Raw genomic sequence first — 25,366 nt, forward strand, 5'->3', positions numbered from 1 at the left:
GAAGCTTTCAATAAATGTGATGGGTTAAACTTCTGTTTATTTCTGTTTCTTTCTATATTTAAAGGATATAAAGTTACATAGACAAAACAACAAGAAAGAAGTTGACAAAATGACAGGTTAAAGATATCAAAAAATGATAGCAGATTAAAGTTTTAGAAAACAGGAAGCAGAATAGCTAGAGATAGTTGGCAAACTCATATACATATAAACATCTTAAGATTTTTTCCCCAATTCCACCCAACACAGGACTACTTATCATCCATCCTGGCAGACACTTAGAAAGTCAACCTATGAAAGTCAGATCTAGGAGTTTTCTGGACTTGGGGATACTGGACACAACTGAGTATGAAGCAGCTATACTAAAATATGATAATTCATTGTAAATCTAGATTGTAAAAAGGGAAATGTTCCAATTCCCTATGCAACTCCTAAAACAGATTTATCTCCCAGGCTGGAAAATGAAAGATTTCCAAAATATCAGAGTGACCCATAATAGAATTAAAAAAATTAAAAGTAGTGTGATTATGTTAGGACCTGGCATGAGAAATTGTACCTCGTCCACTGTGACCCTCCCTATACTGTTGATGGCAATACTGACTATGTGATTTGATTTGTTCAGTAAGAAGTAACCAGAGGTAGCACTTCCCAAAGAAGTAGTTAAAGCCATTTCTTGATTGAGCATATTTCTTTTTCCTTTGTTGTGAGATCTGGCAGACTAGGTACCACAGTAAAGACAACATTGAGTAGAGCCACCCAAGAGCAGCTTTGGACAAGTGACAGGAGTGAAAAAATAAGGATATGACTTGCAAAAACAAAAATTAAAATAAAAACAAAAAAAATCCAAAAACACAGAGCCACACCAACTCACAGTACAATGATATTTCAGAATCCAATGAAAAAATGAAAGGTATAAAAATTTCCAGAGAGTAAAAAACGGAAAGAGGTGACTGCTAAATATCATACTAATAATCAGTTTTGTGAAAGGCATCTGATTATTCAACTAACTGGAACATTGAAAGCTAGAAGACAGTGAATCCATGCTTTGAAAATCTTGGTGGGAAATTATTTCCAAACTTGATGTCTATACCCAGTCAAATTATCCATAAAATGTGATAGAGAGATACATTTTCAGACAGTATCTCAGAAAAACTCCATTCTTCGGCTATTGAATAAAGCTTGTGCTGTTCCAGTCTCAGAATCGGTTTTTGTCACTGGCTCCTATGAACCATGGAAAGCTTCTAGAAGATGCATTCCACCAAAATAATATAATAAACCAAGAAAGAGAAAGACATGGTGTTGTATAATAAAGAATTTGACCTTTATCTCTGGTTCCTGAAAGGGAGACTAAATCCTTGGAATTTCTCAAGTAATAGGAATGTCTTTGTTAATCATGAACCCTTAGATCACACCTCAGTTTATGTTAATGAGATGAGTGCTGGGGGCTGGTCAATAAAAAGGCCAACCATGTAATCAGAAGGTTTGGGTTTTGAGACAGCCCAAACTCCCAGGAGGGAAAGAGTACTGGAAAGTGAATTCAACCATGTGGCCAGTGATTCAATCAATTATGCCTACACAATGAAACCAAAAAAAACACTGTACACCAATGCTCACTGGAATTTCCTGGTTGGCGAACACCTTGATGTGCTTGGAGGGTGATGCACACTGATTCCATGGGGAGAAGGCATGAAAGCTCTGGGTTTGGGACTCTCCCAGACCTTGCCCATTTTATCCTCTATAATTGAAATTTAATAGTAAACAAAACAAACAACAAAAAAAAGCACTTTCCTGAGTTCTCTGAGTCATTCTAGCAAATCATTGAAGCTACCGAATTTGTAGACAGTTGGTCAAAGTTGCGAGTGGCCTGGGGACCCCCAAAGTGCAACTGTTGTCTGAAGTGAGGACAATTGAGAACCACGTCCTTTAACTTTGGGGGTCTGTGTTAACTTTGAGTGATTATCAGAATTGTATTATAGTACAACATTTGGTGTCATAATGGCACCATGGCTGTTGCCCCAGAGTAATACCCCTGCCCCTCCCTTGAGTGGAAACCAATTACTCTTATCTAATATTCAGGAGGAAGCTGCAAAGACAATAAAACAAGAATTGGTTAGAACCAACAAGGCCCAAGATGGCAGAAGGTTTGACTTCCAGTAATCTTTGAGCCTCATTAGATGCTCACTATAATACACTGCCCTGCCAGATGACACACCCACCAGTACCACAACAGCTGACAATTGCCACAACAACAATTGGAAAATCCCATACAAGGACTAAAAAGGAGAATTGCATCAGTTCTAGGTTCAAACCACGTCCCTGTTCTCAGATAACTCATGAATATTCCTCCCACTGTTTCCAATTCCCTCCCTTTTACTTTGACCCTCCTATATATTTGGTGTCTCCACCCGAATTGTGTTGAGAAGTTGATTTGTGAACTCACTTCCCACTTCTCCATTCTTCAGCCATTGAATAAAGCTTGTGCTGTTCCAGTCTCAGCATCAATTTTAGTCACTGGTTGCATGCATCTGATTGGAAAGAGAGGCTCCCTGGCCGAGACAAAGGGTCTTGGCCCAGGCTAGAACCTCAGTGCAGGTCTAGTCAACCAATTTGGTAACAAGAATACAAAGGATTCAGAAAATACAAGAGACAACATAAGAATTCCAAGGTTGCTTATATGAGGAAACTCCAGGGTTGGCAGCTTGAAAAAGGTTTAAAGAGAAACCATCCCAGAGCATAGGATGAAGGAGGGCTCCAAGAAAAACCAAACTGATAGATGACCTGATGGTTTGGATTATATATAGAGGATATTCTTGATTCCTTGATAAATTTTGATTGAATTGGTGAAAGTTACATTAAAAAAATTAGCAAATAATAAAGGGCAATTATTTACTCCAGGTAAATCCTAAAATTATAGAGAATAAAAATCATATTATGTGTCTCAGTTCTAAATGATAAAGGCGTTAAATTTAATCATCTCCCAATCTGTTTTAGAAATATGGGGAGTAAAGCTTTGAAATGAGAGAAATAAGTGCCCATCTTCCACCTCTTTATTAGCAAATCAATATGTATTGTCCAAAATTAAAAATTCTATGGTATAAAGTACATTAGTTTGAAATATGAAGGTAAAAACCATAAATACTAAGTAAAAGTGCTGAAAACACCACCTCTGGGAAATGAGTCCCAGAACTGTGCTAGAGTGATTTAGAGCCTAGATCTCTGTAAAGATCCAAAATTCATTGGTGATTCAGAATTCAAAACTTAGAAATTTCCATTTAGAGAAGCAACAAGGTACAAAAATAATAAATATTATGTTACACATCCAAAGGAGTTTTGGGCAGCATCCTATAACCATACATATTCAAACTTCTGAAATAAAACATTTGAATGTTCACAGTTCATGGATTACAAAAAAAAAAGGTTACAAATAGCTTCCTGATTCTTTAAGCAAGGTTTAGGTATGGAATTAATTTTTAAACATCTTGCATTTTTCTAAGTTTTTTTGAAAATTAGAATTGTAGAAAGGAATTTCTTACCTGTTTGGCTGAAACTTTTATTTTTAAAACCATGTATCAATACATCCTATCATTTGCTAACAATTCAGATCTTGAAAGACAAATAGGTAAAGAGTAAATAATGATACAATTAGAAAAAATGAAAATGGTGTGGCTACTCATTTTCAGATAAACATGCAGGCTTATAAAATAGGGTTGGTGAAGAAATGAAAGGAAAGGCAAAGAAAAGGCTTGAGTTTTGTGTCCTTGATGCTAAAGGAGCCAGATAAAGCGTCAGCCCATTTAGTGAGTATAAAGGATAGACAGATAAAAAAATTTGAGTGTGTAAAGGTACATTTTTAGAATAATATAATAAGTTCTATTTGTCTTCAAAGAAAATATTACAATAAGTTAATTGCATTATATATATTAAACTTATAAAAGATTCCAATGATCAATATGTACACACCACTTGAACAACTTTACAGTGGTTGAGAGGAACCTGGTTTCAAAGAATATTTCTTTAATGATTTTAGTGTTCCTACATTAGGATAGCATAGTGTGCAGGAAAGGGTTAACCTAGCAGGCCAGAGTTGCTCAAACCCTGCACATTCTCAAGAAAGGCTTTCTTTTCTCCCCAGGACTGGCCCTTAACTGGCTCATAACTGCTGAGCTTTGGAAGATTTTGCCTGAGAACAGTGTTTTTGTATGCTTGTAGCTTCGGGCTATTCTGTACAAATTTGACCAAAGTGTTTATGCTAACAATGTGATTTATGGTAAACACCTGCCTGACCACTAATAAAAAATGGCTGGGTACCAAGGCTCAGGTGAGCTTCTCTGGTTGGCAACACTTCCCACATGTTGTCATACATCATTGATGGGATATACAACATCTATGGGATGATTAAGTGATCCTGTGAGACTTCACTTGGAGGATACCTAGAAGTTTATACCTGGTTTCTCCCAGACCTTCTCCCATGTGCTTTTTCCCTTTGCTGATTTTCATCTGTATCCTTTTACTGTCATAAACTGTAACTATGAATACAAGAGCTTCCGAATCCTTTGCATCCATCAAGTGAATCATTTAGTCTGAGGGTGGTCTTGGGGGTCCCCGACACTTGGGGTGTTAGAGATTATCCTAAATAACAAAAATTTGGCCATGCTTAAGTGTGTGTTTGATTCCAGAAAACTAGGTTAATATGACCTCTTTTTTTTGTTAAAGTTGCCAGCTACTGTTTCTCTTACTATAAATTTCTTTTAACTTTAGATATATTTTGCTGCTGCCGTACATACTAATAGCCTACTTGGAGTCTAAAGCGCTGTCAGTAGAGTAGGAGTCATCCATGAGCTATACCTCTAAGCAGATCCATTACCTCACCAATCTTCCAGATAAAATTTATTCCCAAGTTTTGCTATGATTCCTGATAAGTAATATGTACCATACAGGAAAAACTATTAAGCCTTCCAGCTGGGTTCGAGCAGAATCTCATTTTTGCTACAAGTAAGGTGAAATTGGTAGCAACCAGTACCAAGAACAAATAGACATTTCTTTTATCTAACTCATAGTGCTATTTAGAAGAGTGACCAAAATGAAGTATATGAGAAGGGCTTTGTAAACTCAATAATGTTGTTAGTTATTATCATTACTATGTGTCTATGGATTAAAGCAGTTGCCAACTTGTTCAATTGATCTCTTTCACTCACATTTGACTCCCTCTTTAGCTCCATAATGAAGAAAGGATCATCTGAGATTTGTGTTTGGATGATGTCCCAGTGACAAGGAAAAGGATTTTCAGAGTAATATCCTGCTTAAGAAGGTAGCATGGGTTTCCACCTTGTGCTAACAAGGTCTGCAACGAGGTTTCCCAGAGTCAGGGTCAATAAATTCCTCCTAAGCTGTGTGTTATCCGATGGTTGGAATGGCCCATGTTCTCAAAGGAATTTCTAATTTGAAGAGTAGTTAGAAAAAGATTCTGACTAATGAGCCTATGTTTTCAAGGTTGAGCCCAGAGTGTGGGGAGACTAAATTCTTATGTGTAAACAAAGCTGCATCTGTGTGATCATTAATTGAAACCCTTCTCCAATACATAATTGATGATTCATAATTTTTGTCTTTGAGCAGTTGTTTCTCCCAAGCATGCCCTGCCCCTTGCTGTGTTGTCTGATCCTTCAACATCTTGTTACAGTAACAAGAAGCAAGCCTGCAGGGAGAGCATCCAGTCTTTCCTTCCTGCTGAGCTTTCAAAGCCAGCTTCTATGAAAATGTATGTTACGTGTAGAAAACGATTATCGTAAACTGTGAAAATCATGCCTTGAAAATAATATTCTAAGTGAAATCACTGTTTTATTTTCCTAGATAAAAATAATAAATTGTAATTTGGAAAGGAAAACAATTCTAAGTTCTCTACAAAGCACCTACTCCTTTCTTTCTTTCTTTTTTTTTTTTTTTTTTGCGGTACGCGGGCCTCTCACTGTTGTGGCCTCTCCCGTTGCGGAGCACAGGCTCCGGACGCGCAGGCTCAGCGGCCATGGCTCATGGGCCTAGACGCTCCGCAGCATGTGGGATCTTCCTGGATCGGGGCATGAACCCGTGTCCCCTGCATCGGCAGGCGGACTCTCAACCACTGCGCCACCAGGGAAGCCCCTCCTTTCTTTCTTTACCTTGTATCTCACATATAGAAGCCTCTTAGCATTAAGGGGAGTAGAGTTCAGCCCACCTTCCTCAGCAGGACATAGAAAGGTATCCCTTATAAAGACAGATAAGAACGTGCTGGCATGAGTAAAATGGAGCAACAGAGCATTTGTCTGATCTTCCTCCTCTTCCCCGTATATTTTCTCCTTTCCTCTTCCTCTCCTCTTCTATTTGCATCCCGCAGGACTTAATTTCAAAAATGAAAGGTATTATTGTGGAAGACACAGAGACTATTACCAATGCAAATTCAGTGAAGAAATATGATCATGGATTGTTTACATCACTTAGGACTATCCTATTACCATGAAGAGTAGCCTAAGAAAAGCAAAACGAAATCAACTTTTTTCAACATGATTATACAAAGGTGAAAATCGAATGCTAAAAGCAATGTTACTGATTTTATTTTCCTCTGCCAATACTCTGTCATAAATTTAAAATCTTATTTTACTTCCAGAACAAATTCCATGTGTCAATTTGCATCCTATTTCGTCATTCAACAGTAGTGTTTTGTGTTGTGTCTACTACATGCCAGACACTCTTCTATGCACTAGGGATACAGCATTTAACAAAACAGACAACACTCTGTCATGGTAGAATCTGTTCTAAGGGAAAGATTAGACAACACACAAAAGGAATAAACAGGTTAGATAGTTTACTTGAAAGTAACAAGTACTTTGCAAAGAAAGAAAGCAGGTTGATGTACTGGAGACAGGAAGCGAAAGAGCAACAGGACCTGAGTCGAAGAAGTAAGGAAGCTCAGCTCACGGTGGGCTTTGCCAAGGAATCCTTATGACTCTGGCTTTTACTGTGAATCAAAGGAGACATCCATTGGGCTATTAAACAGGTGAGTAACATTATCTCAACTAAGAATTTTTAAAAGATCACTGTGACATGAAGTTACAAGAATGAAAATTATTTATAACCACAAGTCGTTTTTCCTTTTAGAAGCCTCAGGATCTAAATTCTTTATGGTGTTAAGTTGAATGTCACGGAATGCATCAGCAGACTGGATTCACAAAATCTGGAGGCAAAAGTTTTGGTCCAAAACTAAAGAAGGCTGAGGCAAACAAGTTATTTAGAAAAGTGTCCCTGCAGTATCAAGAAATTGCTTGAGGAAATAAAACACCAGTGGAATCATTCCATCTCTGCTTTCTTCCTAAAAGAGTCTCCTGTATATTTTATTCCTCTCACCTCACACATCCCCCTGGTGGCTGTCGTTCATCCAGGCTTCATAGTCTGAACACACCTGTTATCAAGAACATTCTGTGGGGGGCTTCCCTGGTGGTGCAGTGGTTGAGAGTCCGCCTGCTGATGCAGCAGACGCGGGTTCGTGCCCCAATCCAGGAGGATCCCACGTGCCGCGGAGCGGCTGGGCCTGTGAGCCATGGCTGCTGAGCCTGCGCGTCCGGAGCCTGTGCTCCGCAACGGGAGAGGCCACAACAGTGAAAGGCCCTCATACCGCAAAAAAAAAAAAAAAAAAAAAGAACATTCTGTGGTCACGCCACCTTAGAAACACATTATCCCCTCACCTCTGCTTCAGAACAACTTAATTCATATATTGCAGTTCTCTTTGATGCAGCCATTTTTCTAAAATGCTGTTTTAGAGACTTCTCTCGCTTCTATTCCACAAGTGTTTTGAAGTACTTATTGTGCCTTAACCTCTTCATAGATACTCTTTAAAATAGAGGATCTTAAGAAGGCACAATCTCAATTGCTAATATCTAGGATAAAGACATGCAGCATGCTTTTCTACCCTTCCTAAAAATGTTATACGAAATAAAACTATTTTATTAATCAACTAATTAGAAAAGCTTTTATGTACTGCTTAATAAATCTACATGCAATCACTGTCCAGAGTTTTAGACTTAAAAATGATGCACTCCTAGCTTTTTAAAAGCTCACAGTCCAGTGAAGTAGAAAGACAATAAACAGACAAATGTGGATCAGAGAGATACAGTCAGAGATGGGAACACATAGGATTAGTACAAGTTCCACGAGACATCAGACAGCTTAAAGAGTCTTTGGATTAAATTGTGCCCCTCTCCAAAATTTATAGATTCAGTTCTAACCTCAAATGTGACTGTAGTTGGAGATAAGGGCTTTTAAGGATGTAATTAAGGTTAAATGAGGTCATAAAGGTGGAACACAAATATAATAGGAGTGGTGTCCTTATAAAAATATGAAGACACCAGGCACATGTGCACAGAGAAAAGACCATGTGAGGACACAGAGAGAATGCATGTCTGCAAGCCGAGGAAAGAAGCCTTAGCAGAAACCTAATGTGACAGCACCCTGACCTCAGACCTCCAGCCTCCCAAACTGTGAGAAAATAAATTTTTCTTCTTTAAGATACAGTTTGTGGTATTTTGTTATGACAGCCAGAGCTGACTAAGACAAGGAGATCAAAGACAGCCAGGACTTCAGTAAATAAGACTAGAGCATAGGATGTGGGGAGACATTTGCAGAATGAGGACTGGCTAGCCTTAAGTCTGGTAAGATTGGCAGTTGTCAAATCATGAAGATAGTCTCTAAGTTTGGGCTGAAGCCTTAGAGAGAAGTCAAACCAAAACAAGTTTAGGAAAAGAGTACTAGTTAGTCGCAACTTGTTATGGATTGCATGCTTGTGTCTCTCCAAAATTCATATGTTGAAACTCTAACCCCCCGTGGCCTATTAGGAGGTGGGGGACTTTAGGAGGTAATTAGGTTTAGATGAGGTCATGAGGGTGAAACCCCATGATGGGATTAGTGTCCTCTAAGAAGAGGAAAAAGAGACTAGAACTTGCTCTCCCAGCCCTGGGAGGAGACAACTAGAAGGCAGCTGTATGCTAGGTAGGAAGGGGGCCCTCACCCAGCACCAGATCTGCTGGCATTTCCATCTTGAATTTCCAGCTTCCAGAACTGCGAGAAATAAAAGTATTTTTTAAGGCCTCCCAATGTGTGGTATTTTTGTTATAGCAGCCCCAAAATGCTATTGTTATGTGACTGAGACACAACTATTTATAAACATAATGTAAAAAAAAAAAAGTAGGCTTATTTTAGATAATTCAGTTCTATAACCTGTGTTCAAATAGACAAGATAATCAATTCCAGTGGCGTTTAACACTATATAATAAATGTAGACTTTCATTTATGAAGCAGGAAAGATACTTCATCTCTTTGAACTTCAATTTCTTCATCTACACTAGTTATCACAAAAGTGTCATTCTTTATTATCTCCATAACAACTAAGCAAATAAATGTATCTGTATACAATGAACAGTATGATTAATATTTTGAAGAACCTGCATAAAGATATAGAAATAAACAACACTCAGACAAGACAGAAACATTAGAGTCATCTGGCTCAACTCTCTCATTTTACAGACAAAAATGAAGTTGATGTAAAATAAAAGGTTAAAGGACCTGCTTAAATGCTGTGAGGCAGCACAGTGATTAGAACTTAAGGGGGCTTATGCTTCCCATATCTGTGATCTGCTTATGGACCCCATAAATGAAAACACATTGCAACAATTCTTATAATTCTTACTGCTAAATACTAAATTATTGCATTTTAGAGACAATATTTTAGGAACTGTGTAATCTGACTCTATGTCACAGATGCAAGAATTGAGACCTATAATATTTAACTGATGAGAGTAATCTCCTTATAAGTGTAGAGCTAGAACTGAGGTATATTGCCTAACAGCCCTGTTGGCTAATACAATGCCTGGTACCCAAACTAGTGGTATAGTAAGGACAGGGTGGTTAGAATAGACAATTGTAGGATGAGTTGTCTGTAGAAAAATTAAGAAAAATTAACTACAATTTGGTTTTTAATTATCACCATGTACCATTAATCCTAAACAATTTCAGTGATTAAAATATATTACCCTGAAAGAAATCTTATTTGTCAACATCCTAAGTAATGTTGAAAATAACAGTTTTTTATAATGTCTATATAAGCTTCAAAATTCCACATATTTATTATTTATCCTTTAGTAGGCATCATGTTCTACATAGAAGGAATTTTGGAGAATTCTCAGTTATACACCTACAGAAGGAGTTTCTGATGCACATGGAATCATTTTATGTATCAAAAGCACTTGAGACTATGTTCAGCTATTAAGATGGTAAAAATGCATCTTGGTTAACAACTCACCTATAAAGATAATTTGAGTATATTCCTTCCTGCTTTTATTTGGCTTTCATTATGTAGCATATATATTATACATAATATATATACATAGTAAGTGAGGTTGGGAAAGGAAATTCAACAAAAAATTCATCAAGCATTTTGGGGGATAGAACATTTTACTATAAAATATTGAAAAAAATACTTGAAAGCTTTCATAAAAAATGGTACCTAGTTTTTTTCTTCTCTGTGTTTACCACAATGGCTTAGTATAGAAACCACAAGGGCTTATCTAAGCTGAGCATGGTGAAAGAAATGCCATGACTAGCAACTTGTCTTCTCCCTTGCATTCTCCATATTCCATCAAAGGATAACCTGACGTAACACACACACACAACAGCCCCACCACATGCCTGCTGTGTATGAATGTTTGTGTATATATATATATACATATGTGTATATATATATACATATATATATACATATATATACATATATATACATGACAGTTTTTCATACCACTTGAAAAATATTTCCAGTTTGACTTCAGGATCAATAACTTACTTTAAAACTTATTTTAAAATTACCCCACTTATTAAAAATCCCTAAGTTTGTATCTAAACAGCCCAGCGGTCTTATGTTAATACGGATTCACCCAAATTTTAACTATCTGTGTCAATGGACATCCCAAAGTCTATTCACAATGGATTATCCAGACTGGCTCTTTATAGTAGGAGTTTTTAACTTAGACTTTTGTTAAAGTCCATAAATGCTCTAACACTGTATATAAAATGTTATATATGTGCAAATCTTTCTGCGAGGCAATCCATAGCTTTCACCAAATTCTCAGATGCTGGCAATCTAGATGAGTTGAGAAGTCAAAACTACATAAGAACCATTTACTCCTAGATTCAAAGAGTAAGGAAAGTTTCATTTATTAAATCTAGGTGTTAGACACATAGGACTTGTATTTTCTCTGGTTGTATGTTCAAAATAGTTCATAAGCAAGTTTCTACAGAATGAATTTCTTAAAGACAAAGGCAATACATCACATTTTCTTTAAATCAAAACCTATCAGTGTTTCAGGGTAAGAGCTTTGTTTGTTTGTTTTACTGTATTAAAATACTGAGTTTATTTCACATGTATATTTTTGCCTCCACACCATTTCCATTTGTCTGACCACCACTAATACTATGTCCTATCATAACATTCCATACATACTTAAAACCAAGCGAAGTGTGGAGTTCTATCTTTAAAAACTAAACAGGTATTTTGGACAATGCATTCTTGGCAATGGAACCTGGATAACATTTATCAGACACGGTAGGGAAAGTTCTCACTCCGTATTATAAAAAGGACAGCCAGATATCAACTGTCACAGAAATGAAATAAGACAGAAAATTTTAACAAACTGTTTAAACTATTTTCTTAAAGAGACTTCCTCCACTGCCAGAGATCTTGAATAGCCTCCTGGTCAGTCATCCAGAAACAATTCTTCACATAATTGATGAATTTGGCTTCCACTTTGGGAAGGGAACCACCTTTTTCTATACTTGCTTGCATTTTTGATTTAATGTCTTCTACAGAGCTCGGTCCTTTTGGTGCTTTAGGAGTTTTTTCCTGTTTTTTTGAAGGATTCTTGACCTTTTGATCTTGGTGTTGATGGTTTGGAGTCTTTTCCATTCTGGTTTGGTTGGCTGGAGTATCTAGTACAGATTTCTTTACTGTAGTTTTTTCTTCAGCTTCCTTATCATCAAAGTCATCATCATCATCATCTTCGTCATCATCTTCATCATCATCTTCATCTTAATCAGCAGCAAGTTTTACTTTTTTCTGTGGAAACTTTCTACCACTCCCAGGGGCAGAACGCTTTCCAGATATACTTAGGAGTTTCACATCCTCCTCCTCCTCTTCATCTTCTGATTCTGCATCTTCCTCCATAGCTACTAAGTGCTGTCCACTAATATTCACAGGCCCTGAACCATACTTCAACTGTAAGACCAAAGGTGATGTTATTTCAAAGCCCCCAAGGGAAAAAAATTGGCTGCACATTTTCCAAGTTGCTAGTGTTACTTTAATTGGACTGCTTTCACAATTCACCACCTCTGCTTCGACAACGTGCAATTCATCCTTTGCGCCAGCCCCTAAACCGACCGTTCTTAAAGATAACTGGTGCTCACTTTCATCATTATCCACCTTAAAGTGATAATATTTGGTGGCCTTTAGTTCACAACTGAAAAGATAGTTCTGGGGCCTCAGGGACCTCATGTCCATGTCCATCGAATCCTCCATGGGTTGGTGGCACGCACTTAGGTGGAAGAGAAGGTGGACGGAGATAAAAGACTACCGTTCCAGGGAACAGTTGCGGCAGGACGGAATCACACCAGGGTGAGGAGCTGTTTATTGTGTAGAGTTAATTAGACAGGCAGACAGACGCAAGTGCAAAAGATTTGTACTAAATTAAGTCCTGATCTGTATGTTAACCCCTTAAGAAAACAAAAGACAAGTGAAAAAGCTTTGACGATTTTATCACAGCAAGAGCTGTCATTAACCCCTGAGACACTGAGTGTGGCTTTTGAGATCATTGTGAAGACTCCATTTCAACCCAGGGTAGAATTTGTGTTCTAGAGGCAGTGCTGACTGAGAGTCAGTTCAAACTCTTCAAATTAAAGATATGTTTTTTTCATAATTAATAAAAATTAGAACCATTCTTCCTCTTGTTTGAGTAAATATGCTACTGTTATTTACTTAGTACCTGGACAATTTCATTTGGTTTCTCTGAATGACTGGAAGTCAAAATAAAAGAAAGAAGGAAAGAAGGAAGACTATCACATGATGTTTTGATTAAGGGAAGCAAAATTAAATACCCTACACAATACAATCACCCTTACTGTTCTATATTTAATCTAATCAGCATAAGTCAATTTACCAATGACTAGGTTCATACCAATTAGAGAAATATAAAAAGGTTTCCCAAATGTCAAAATCACTTAAGTTATTATAAATCTCAAATCCACAACTTAAGGACCTTCCAATTCAATAGAGAGAGGAGTTAACAGCATCCTACACATGAAAATCTCTGGTTTAAACAAGGGGAATAATGCAAAAGTGAATAAGGCATCATCTCTTCCCCTTGAAAGATTATGTTCTAGTGAGAAAAAGCAACAGGCAAGATAAAAGTTTGGTTTTTTTTTTTTGAACATGGACAAAATGCAAATAATACAGTATTCAATCTATCACTCAGATTTAACAGAGGTTAACTTCTTTCTATATGTAATTTATTTTTAAGAAATAAGATGTTAGATATTTTTAAGTCTCCCCCTCCACCCTCTGCTTCCTCCAACTCAATGCCTTCCCACCAAATCATCATCCTGAAGTTGTGCATATCCTTCTATAAATACCTATAGCAATATATAGTATTGCTTTCTGCAGATTTAAATGTACAATGAAAAGCATAGCTCTATTTATTTTCTAGAGAAAGCATTCTAGCCTTCTGTTTCAGCCATTATCATTTACCTATTATCAAAATTTCAGTATTTGTTAAAATTTTCTATTTTAGAAAATGAGTTCTTTATTGTCTGAATAATTGATATGGATAAAAGTTAATCCACATAGAGAAAAATGATTAAATAGTGAACAAAAAGATCGATTAGGATATTACCTTTACAAATCAAACTAAAATTATAAAAATTATGAATTTTAAGTTGTGATTATGATTCTTTAGAGTAATTATTTTGTGATTATGTTTTAGAGTAATTATGGTTCAAATGTTTCCAGGATGTATTTTTCTGACAAATTTTATGATAAGGTAAATCTACACTCATCATTTTGCATTTGAATTTATCCTCGTTATGATTTTGTTATTGACTTTTTATCAAATTTTCAATAAGTCTTCCTTAATCTATTGATATGCAAATCATTCTCTGTTGAAACTCAGTTATATCAATACCCATGCAGATTTTCTTTTTCAATTGTTAATTGCCCCATCTCTGCTATAATTTTATCAGTTTTGTTTGCAATTTACACTTAATACCACTTTCATTAATTTTCTAAAACTTTTCAATTTACAATTAGTTCCCATTGTTTTTCCTGTTCTACACAAAGTATTACCATGCCAAATTATGAGGAAATGAATCAACGCAGATTATGACAGAATATATGATTGAAATTACTTACTTTATAATCATCAAATTCATCATTAAATAATTTCACAAAATTTTAAGTTATCAAATACCAAGACAGCCGAATGCTCCCCTCAGCTTGACTAAATTTTAGACAAATTTCTTCCTGACCATAGGTCCCCTGACCTTCCTTTTATTAGAGCATTTACTTTTAAAAACTCACCATAGCAAATATTTACTCTGCCACCTCTGTAATGTAACACCTCCTTCAAAAGTCTCTAGCCAGCTTTAAGACTGGGAAAAGTCTTTTGCAAGTACCTGGAAACTATCTCTTTAAAATGTAATCATCCAGGAAGATAACACCTCTATCTAACAGTCTTTGGGGGGGCGGGTAGGAGCCTAACCTCAAGGGACACCTTGCTCCAGTTTGTAAAACTCCTGCTACCATGAAGATACCAGAAAGTACAGCTTACCTATGGTCAAGGCCAATTAGCAAACTCAGGTGGCCTGTATTCTCCACACCCCACTCCAGCTCTTAAAAAGTCTCCAGCCCTCAATGGAGTTAAGTTCAAACTCTCCCCTACTGTAACAGTTTTGAACAAAGCCTTCCTTGCCTGTTTAACTTGTGTGGTCCAATTTTTCTCTGACAATGTTTTTTTCTATTTCATTCTCTCAATTGCTAGAACTCATATACATAATGAATACTCAACTAACCACAAATTTCTCTCTTTCAGTATTAGGCAATTTGGGTTGGTCCCACTGTTTTATTTTTTTGTTTTTCTTTTTTTACAAGGCAGTCAAGAAACTTTGAAATGAGCAAGGCCTCTTTATTAACATATTTACTGCTTAACTTTAGTAGATATGGTGCATTTTGATCAAATTGCAATGTTGGATTTTTAAGAGCAAGGGCCCTGCTTTACATTTTTGTTCTCCATAATGCCTAACACAATACTGACTGTGTAAAATGTATCTCAAAAATGTGGTGATGTTATATGATTATGGCCATTCGATTCCTAAATTTCTATCTCTGAAAAATAGCTAAAATGTAATCACAAGTTATATTAAATTCAGTGTATTTACTTGTGTTTCAGACAACACAGCTGCACAAGAAGTGAAAAAACCTAAATGGCCAATTGCAGAGAACCTAAATGCCCAATTGTAGAGAACTGTTCAGTAAATCATAATAACAAATATATATTCAGTGGGATAACCTGCAATATGTATGTCAATATATTTGATTGGAGAAATGGTAATTACAGACCTGGGGTAGGAAATATACAAGATGAGAATGTGTTATCTTATTACAACTGAAAACAGAAGCCACCAATGAATTTGGGTCTTATCCAAATGGCACAGAGCCAAGATAAAGGGGCCAAAGATGGAACAACTTGAGTACACAAATAATATGTTAATTAATGCAAATGATCCAACACACTAGTATTAAAACAAACTTATTAGCTCATAGTGATTTTTCTAAAAAGGATAAGGAAAGACAGAAATCCAAAACTCCCAACTAATTTTACAAAGAGTAAACAGCACCAACTCCTTATTCTGAAAATTGACATGTAAAAGGAAATAAACACTTATCCTGACTTTCTTGCACAAATTATTTCAGTGTAACCAAATCACCTTAGTTTATAAAAGAAAATGATTCATGGGCTTCCCTGGTGACGCAGTGATTGAGAGTCCGCCTGCCAATGCAGGGGACACGGGTTCCTGACCCGGTCTGGGAAAACCCCACATGCCGCGGAGCGGCTGGGCCCGTGAGCCATGGCCGCTGAGCCTGTGCGTCTGGAGCCTGTGCTCCGCAATGGGAGAGGCCACAGCAGTGAGAGGCCCGCGTACCGCAAAAAAAAAAAAAAAAAAAAAAAAAAAGAAAATGATTCTGTACAGATAAATTCCAACCAATAAATGTGCAATGATCAAAGTTTTAAAATCATAATTTTATAACCACTAATGGAATAATTGATCCAGGCAACGTTTATCAATAGATTATACTAGTACATTATACCAATAGATGTTAGCTGGGATCAAGACACCACCACCTGAACCCAATGATGAATCTTCGTTATAACAAGCAGGCATTGCACGTTGGATGACTACACACAATATGAAGTTTAAAACACCACCACTGAAGTATTTTGCCACAGAGAAAAAAGTCTAACCTAAATGTAGTTAAGACTCTAGCTGAATTATATTACAATAAATACAAAGGATAGGAAAAGTTAACTTATACCACAAAGAATCAAACAAACCCAGAATGTAAATTCTCTGCAAGACAACTATATTAATTTTCTATGGCTGGTGTAACAAGCTATGAAAAAAAAAAAATGAGTGGCTTAAAACAACACAAAATTCTTACCTTACAGTTCTGTAGAAGCCCCACACAGGTCTCACCAGGATAAAACCTAAGTATGGTCAGAGCTGAATTTCTCTTTGGAGGCTCGGGGGAGAATCCATTTCTTTGTCTCTTTCAGCTCACAGAAGTCATCCACCTTCCTTGGTTTGTGGTCCCCTGCCTCTCTCTTGCAACCACATTTCCCTCTGAACCTCCTCTCCCGTCTTTCTTCCATCTTAAGTACCCTTGTGATTACATTGGTCACACCTGGATAACCTAGGCAACTCTTCCCATCTCAATGTACTTAACGTAATCACATCAGCAAATACCCTTTTTCCCCTGAGGTAACATTCACAGGTTCTGGGGATTAGGGTGTGATCATCTCTGGGGGCCATTATTCTGTCTACCTCAACAACTGACTCATTTGCTTTATCGGGTCAATGGCATTAAAAAAACATGACAGTGGAAATTGCTCTAAGTATATTTAAGAGACATAATAAAATATTATGTATGGTCCTTTTAATACTAATTCAAATTTTAAAAGATAATTTTGGTAGGTGTGTTGTTTGCATTGTGCTAATATGAGAAAATGTCCCTATATTTTAGAAATATATACTTTATATACAATACAGATACTGAAGTATATAGGAGATTATACAATGTCTAGATTGGCTTCAAAAATACCTCCACAACAAGCCCCTCCACCCCAAAAAAGTGAGAGGTTGATACCCTGATCTCCATAAGGTAAAGGTAAGGTAAATTCCTCAGCATCATACTGTGAGTAAATAATAAATTGAGATTTAAATCCATATCTGTCAGGTTTTGAATCCAATTGTTTTTTGAAATGCCGTGCTAACACTACTCCTTTTTCCCCAGGCTTAGCACAAACAGGCTTATGTATAGATCGAACAGAAAGAGTTCAAGTCACTTGTTCCAGCTGTTTGTTGATCTGGAAAACTGGGTCGCTTCACTTTGAACCCCACTTGTGCTACGGCTCTCATAAGCTTTAACAAAATTGCCATCCACGTGAGAAATAACTATTATTTAAATGAGATTGCCAAACTTGCTCCTTTTTATTCTAGAGCAACTGCACTCCTGGGATTACTCACAATTCCCTCAGCCCTGCTTAATCTCTGCGGCTGCATTCTATACAGCTGTAGACGCTAAGAGAAATGGACAGCAAAAGCCCTCTGCTCCCTACAAGGCATCACACCTGGTTCCCTAAAGGTCTTTTTGGATGCAGAGCATCTAGGTCAATTTCATTTGTCATCATATTGCTCAAAAGAAAAAATGGCGTCCAGTCCATTTTACATAATCATAAGAGAAAGGATGGACACTGCATGAAAAAGAAATGTTAATTACAGAAAGAAAGCAGGTTGCTTCTACTTATTTCAATGAAGCTGACCATCCTGCCTTACAAAAGCAGCTCCTATCCCCAGATTTCCATGACATGGCCCCTCCACATATCAATACCTTTTAAAAATTGAGTCTATCAACATAAAGCAAGCATCAAGCCCTATCCATTAAAAGCTAAAATTTAATAGGTGGATGAAAAAAATTAATAGCAGTGGTGTACTCTGATTTAAAGATCTATTACAGAATTTATTTGAAGTGTTCTTGATCTCTTAAAATATAATAAATTCATGCCATTTGAAATCCAAATTTTCAATGAGCCTGATGTCTTTCACACTGATTGTACAACAGGAGACCATTTCCATAGCAATGAACACATTTAGCACACACACAAATTTCTAACCTATTAGTCTCTAAGCTCTCTTTTTTCTTTTTTTGGCATCACAACATTTCCTGAATCCACCCACCTCCTTTGCAACCCTCCTACCAGAATTCCAGTCTCATCATTTCTCACTAGGGCTATCAAATTAGATCCCTGACTTGTCCACCTGCTTCCAGTCTTACCCTCCTTCAAATCACCTTCCACAGTAAAACCAGAGTGGTATTCCCAAAAACAAAACTGCCCATAAACTTTTCATTAACCAACAGATATGATCTCAGTGATTTAGCATGACATCTACGGTCCTTTATGATTTTAGCTTTGCCAACTTTTCAATTTCACCTACTACTCCTCAACTTGTACTCTGCATTGCAATTATCCAAAACCCCTTCTATTTTCCTGAGAAAATTAGGTTGTCTAAAGTCTCATAAATTACTCCTTTCTGCCCACTTTTGCAGCTTTCTCCCTACCCATAGACACAAAAACTGATCTGTTTCCACTTAGCAATGCCCCTTGGGACTCTCTCTAGACACCACTACATTCTGTTTGTTCTCCCAAATCCACCACTGTTAATGAGACTGAAATAGGTATTTGATTCTCATCCTACTTTGCTTCTCTATTCTACCTTGTTTCTTCAAATGAGACCCTGCCTTATTCACAGATTCTGTCAAAGTTAAAGTGTGATCTAGTTAAAAGAGAGAGACATTCCCCAAAGAAAACTGTTATTGCCTGTCCCAAGAATTCTCACCCCTTTCCACCATCATTGTAAGGTACAGGAACTCCTACAACACATTAAGTCTCGACCCAGATATCATCTTCTCTGGAGCAAAACCCTTGATTCTCTCTGCCTCCAAAGCACTGTTTTTATACTTTTATAATTTAGGTATGTGTTTTCCTGTCTGTCCTTGCTAGACTGTGAACACCTAGAGGTCGAAGGCCCTCTTTTATACTTGCAGAGAGTGGAACATAAGTGGTGCTTTCCAAGTATTTCTGGAATTAACTTGAAAAAAATTATGACCATCTTTTGCTCACCATTCTCGTTCTCCTCTTCACCGCAAGTCCTGTGTTAGTAGTACCTTTGGTTCCAACATGAAGAACTATATTTAAATGAAAAGATATATTGAAGAAATCTCTCTGGACTGAGAGGAAGTCAGATTGGACAGTATTTGTTTTATAAATGACAATAAAGAGATGATTTCAGTAACTTCTATCATCATAAAAAAAATATTACATTAGCATAAACGAAGTTTCCCTGTCTATGTCTCATATATGACAGAAGCTGTCCAAAATGTGGGTATTACCAATATGGAAATGTAAGAAGCATTACATTGAACTACACACAGTTAACTCAATCCTATAAATGCATAGCCCTGAACTGACGCATTATAATATTTGCACAAGAGGTTTTTGTTGTTGTGTTGTTGTTGCATGTTCAAACCTTGCCTCCTTAAAATGTATATGCTGGTAATGTGAGAAACAAATATTTACACAATCAGTTAGCAATTTTTAAATTGCTAGACTCCAGCTGAAGAATGTTTTTCATCTGTGGCATCTGTAAATTAGAGCCTGATTCTTTACCAAAGGAAAACACTTGGGAAAGAAACATGTAAGAGCACACACCATGAAAGCTGAAAGTTTCTCCCATTGCAGAGCACAGGCTCCGGACACGCAGGCCCAGCGGCCATGGCTCACGGGCCCAGCCGCTCCGCGGCACGTGGGATCTTCCCGGACCGGGGCACAAACCTGTGTCCCCTGCATCGGCAGGCGGACTCTCAACCACTGCGCCACCACGGAAGCCCAGCTGAAAGTTTTAAAGGGCTACTAATAACATCTTCACCACTTTGTTTCTAGTCATTCTATATCCCAAACAAAGCAACATAAAAGTTATCAACATTCTGTCAAATAAAGCAGCGGTCCAACCTTTTTGGCACCCGGGACCAGTTTCATGGAAGACAATTTTTCCACGGACAGGTGGTGGGGGGATGGTTCAGGCGGTAATGTGAGCGATGGGGAGCGGCAGATGAAGCTTCACTCGCCTGCCACTCACCCCTCCTGCTGTGCGGCCAGGATCCTAACAGGCCGGTCCACAGCCCTGGGGTTGGGGACCCCTGAAATAAAGGGCTTAACTTTGAATTCAAACATTGGTTTGAAATTTAGTATAATTAACAAGACTTTTAAATTCCCAAAAGCCAAGCCAATAGGCTAACTTGTTAAAGTTTCCTTAGATTAAATGATCTCTCCTTTTTTTTTTCGGACCTCTCACTGTTGTGGCCTCTCCTGTTGCGGAGCACAGGCTACGGACGCGCAGGCTCAGCGGCCATGGCTCACGGGCCCAGCCACTCCTGCAGCATGTGGGATCTTCCCGGACCTGGGCACTAACCAGTGTCCCCTGCATCGGCAGGTGGACTCTCAACCACTGCGCCATCAGGGAAGCCCTGATCTCTCCCTTTTATTCACTGATATGCTTTTTCCACTCTAAGTAAAATTGTTATCTACCTCTGGAACTCTTGGGAAACACGTGCTGTATACTCTCAAATTGACAATAATGGGTTTTGATCTTCTGATGAAACAGGCCAAGTGAAAGTGCGCTCTGGAAGCAAAATGCTCCCATATGTGAGGATCACCTATACTGGGGTTATAGAGGTAGATGAGACCCAGACAGACGGAAGCATCTCTTTTCACACTCCTGACATTTTTCTGCTCTGGTAGTTTTACTCATGATGTTATTTCTACCAATTCCATTTCTGTGATTTCTGGGTTCCTAAGTCTCATCCATTCTACAAAATGCATCATAAATGTCACCTTCATGGGTATGCCACTCCCAGAAATGTTTCACACCTTTCACAGGACTGGAATCTAAATTTAGTAGATATGATCAAAGTATTCATGGTCAAAATTATACTTAAGATACCTCAGGAGGGCACCACTTTAGAGAATGAGATCATCTTTCACAAGTCTTCTCCCACGGGAACTCGAGCTGAGCATGAGTGTAGGGGTTTCTAGTACCCCTGCCCAATACAGGAGTCACTAGTCACATGTGATTACTGAGCACTTAAAATGAGGCGAGTGGTCCAGGTTGAAATGATAATGTCTTGGATACATTTGATTCAATGAAATAAATTATTAAACTTAATTGTACCACTTCCAGTTTCCAGCCTGGCATGGAAGGAGCTCAGAAGTCACAAATCTGTCCCAACAAGTAAAAATCTGTTCAACTAAAATATCAACAACTCTTCTTAGATTTGTCAGAGAATTGAGTTCACAGAACAAACCACTGCCTTCCAAATTGGAGAGACAAACAGGCAAATATAGAGAATCACACCTATTTGAACGGAAACCCCTGAGCAGTAACCTTTGCAGGAATCAGCACCGGATAGGAAAACCTAAACTGTAATTGATGAAACGTTGAAGCTCACTGTGGATAAACCTGAGTTAAAAGCTTCAGGAGCAACAGTCATGGGGAGGCCCTCACACTTTGAGTTTGACCTTGCCGAGTTGACCAGGTTCTCACAGTGAATATCTGAGAAAAATCTCCTCATGCTTCCAGCAAGGAGAGGGGGAAAAGGAACCATTTTAAAATACTCCAGAGCATTCTGTTCTTATAAGCCCTGTCCTTAGGAGAGATTATTCTACCAGAACCTAACCTACTAGGGTTTTATTAGAACCTAACCTACCTGGAAGGAAGGAGATAGCCAATTCCAGACAGCTCTAGCTTTCCACATATGGGTAAAAGGAAATATCCAACTCCTTGCTCCTTCTAGCCATCCTGTCCCACCTAAAGTAGTGTGTGTGTGTTGGGGGTGGGGGAGGGTGGTATAGAGAAGTACTGATGAAGTTCACAGTCCAGAAGCACAGACTTATCAAAAACCTAAGACCTAATCATAGGACTACAGAATGTTTTCCCTACACCCACATCTTACCACTAAATACCAAAGGCCAATTACCCTTTCACTCAGTACATTATGTCCACCTTTCCACAAAAGTTACAAGGCACATTAAAAGGCAAAAACAGTTTAAAGAGACTGAACAAGCATGAGACCCAGAGTCAAATATGGCAAGAATGTTTTAATTACCAAACCAGAAATTTAAAAAAATATATTATTAATATGCTAAGGGTTTTAATGGAAAAAGTAGTTAATGTGCAAGATAAATGATGTAATAAGAGAGATGGGAATTCTAAGAAAGAACAAAAATGAAATGCTGGAGAGCAAAAAACAGAGTGGAGCCATGAAGGATACTTTTGATGGGCTCAATAGTAGACTGGATATGGCTAAAGAGAGAATCTCTGAGTTTCTGGATGTAACATTAGAAACTTCCAAAACTGAAAAACATATTAATTATCATTTTTTTAAAAAGTATAAATTCCTGGTTTAGAATGGCTATTATCAAAATAAAAAATGCTGGGAAGGATGTGGAGAAAAGAGAACCCTTGTGTACTGTTGGTAGGAATGTAAAACCTGCATCGGTAAAACCAGTGTGGAAAACAGTATGGAGGTTTCAGAAAAATTAAAAGTAGAATTACTATATGATCCAGCAATCCCATTTCTGGGTATATATCCAAAGGAAATGAAATCACTATCTCAAAGAGATAGTACACCCCCAAAACACTCTCATAGCATTACTCACAAAAGCCAAAACATGGCTATCAAGCAAGAAATGGTTAAAGAGTGTGATATAATATAATATTTTATATATATATATATATATATATATATATAACTCAAATATTATTCAGGTATAAAAAAGAAGGAAATTCTGCCATTTGCAGCAACATGGATGAAGCTTTAGGACACTACTCTAGGTGAAAGAAGTCAGACAAAAATAAATACTGTATGATCTCACCTATAAGTAGAATCTAAAAATGTCAAACTCATAGAAACAGAGAGTAGATTGATGGTTACCAGAGGCTGGGAGCTAGGGGAAATGTGGAGATTTGGGTCAAAAGGTGCAAACTTCCAGATATATGATGAATAAGTTCTGAGGATCTAATGTATAGCATGGTGACTACAGTTAAAAATATTTTATAATATACTTGAAATTTGCCAAGAGAGATCTTAAAATGTCTCCCCCATCACACAAAACAGGATAATTATGAGAAGTGATAAAGGTGTTAACTAGCCCTATTTTGGTTACTATTTCACAATATATACTTGTATCAAATCATCATGTTGTAAATCTTAAACTTACAAGATAATGTATATCAATACAAGATAATGTATGTCAATTATATCTCAGTAAAGCTGGGTAAAATGTTACATTTAATATTTAAAAAATAAAAAGGTATGTCCAAGATTCAGAACATGGACAACACTAAAACCGGGCAAGAATGTGGAGGAACAAACCTCTCAATACTGTTGGTGGGAATGCAAAATTGTACAATCTCTTTGGAAGACAGTGTGTTAGTTTCTTACAAAAATAAACGTACTTTTATCATAAGATTTTTGTGTGTCACTGGATTTTTTTAAATACATATATTATTTATATTTTAACAGCCCATATTAAGATTGTATTATACCACAACAAAACAATAATTTTTGTGTAATAATTGGAGGAAAAAAATTTTGCCACTGTGTTCTGGAAGTCCTTTGTAAAACCTAGTAACCTGTTTGAAAGCAGAACAGTTATAAGTGTAAACATATATACATTTGATATGTTAGTGGGTTGATTAATATTCTTATTAAAATAATATTTGTTCATTTATTATTTCAGTGTATAAATTAATTGAATTGAACTGTATCTGATAACAGTGAAGTAACTTGTTACAAACATACTTATAATCAAAAACAAGTAGAAAACAGCTACCAAGGGAACTAGGACTTGAGGGGGTTAGAATTCTGGAGAGAACAAAATCTCACTGAAGTGAGCTTGGCATAGAAGTAAACTATACTTTTCCCACAAGGCATGTGCCAATTCTTAAGTTACATACAGCAGAGAGGCTAAGAAACCAAGAGGAAAGCATCTACTAGAAGGATTAGAACATTAGATAAGCTTCTGGCAGCCTTATGGGGTTGGAGAACCAAAAGTTGAGTTCAGGGCTACTAATCAACCAGAATTCTGGGGCAATAATTTCTGAGAGAAAGAAAGTACACTAAGATAAACAAACAGAGCCTATGGTGTTGTTAAGGCATTCACTGATTTATAAGCAGCTTTGTGGTCAAGAGGCCAAGAAGGTAAGGAGAATGCTGGCTAAGAACGGAACTTTGGGAAGTTTCATGCAGCAGGGTTAACTCAAATTAGAAATTAGAGCCTGTCAAGGGAGAGTGACCTCGGCATACACCCAAAACTTCCACATAGGACTCTGGAAATGTTACAGCTTAGGCATAAGAAGAGACCTGAACACAGATCTACCCTAACAAAAGGCTTGACCCTAACTGCACAAGTTCAATCTCAAGCTGAACTAAAGTAACTTACCTCTACTCTAGCTACATGTCAGAAAACAACTGGAACTCCATTCTGGTAAGAAATAACATTGTCAAGTGTTTCTAACAATCTCTGCAAAGTTTCATAAACAATGTCTGGCATTCAGTCATAGATTACCAGCTATATAAAGTAAAAAAACCAAATGAATGAAAACCAAGGGGAAAAAATAAGATCCAAAGGTGATCCAGGCATTAGAACTTCTTACACATGTATTTTAAAATAATAGTGATTGGGCTTCCCTGGTGGTGCAGTGGTTGAGAGTCTGCCTGCCAATGCAGGAGACACGGGTTGGTGCCCCGGTCGGGGAAGATCCCACATGCAGCGGAGTGGCTGGGCCCGTGAGCCATGGCCACTGAGCCTGCGTGTCCAGAGCCTGTGCTCCGCAACAGGAGAGGCCACAACAGTTAGAGGCCCGCGTACCGCAAAAAACAAAATAAATAAAATAAAATAATAGTGATTAATAT

The 25,366-nt window shown here is 37.4% G+C and overlaps 1 pseudogene across 1 annotated transcript; it reads right to left on the reverse strand.

Annotated features, from left to right (window-relative positions):
* Window positions 1-11,719: 11,719 nt before the first annotated feature.
* Window positions 11,720-12,583, reverse strand: LOC309959066 (nucleophosmin-like; annotated as a pseudogene). Its single transcript has one exon. The product of its transcript is annotated as a nucleophosmin-like (transcript).
* Window positions 12,584-25,366: the final 12,783 nt, after the last annotated feature.

Source organism: Leucopleurus acutus, assembly GCF_964270905.1.
Source record: "Leucopleurus acutus genome assembly, chromosome: 3".
Lineage (NCBI taxonomy): Eukaryota > Metazoa > Chordata > Mammalia > Artiodactyla > Delphinidae > Leucopleurus > Leucopleurus acutus.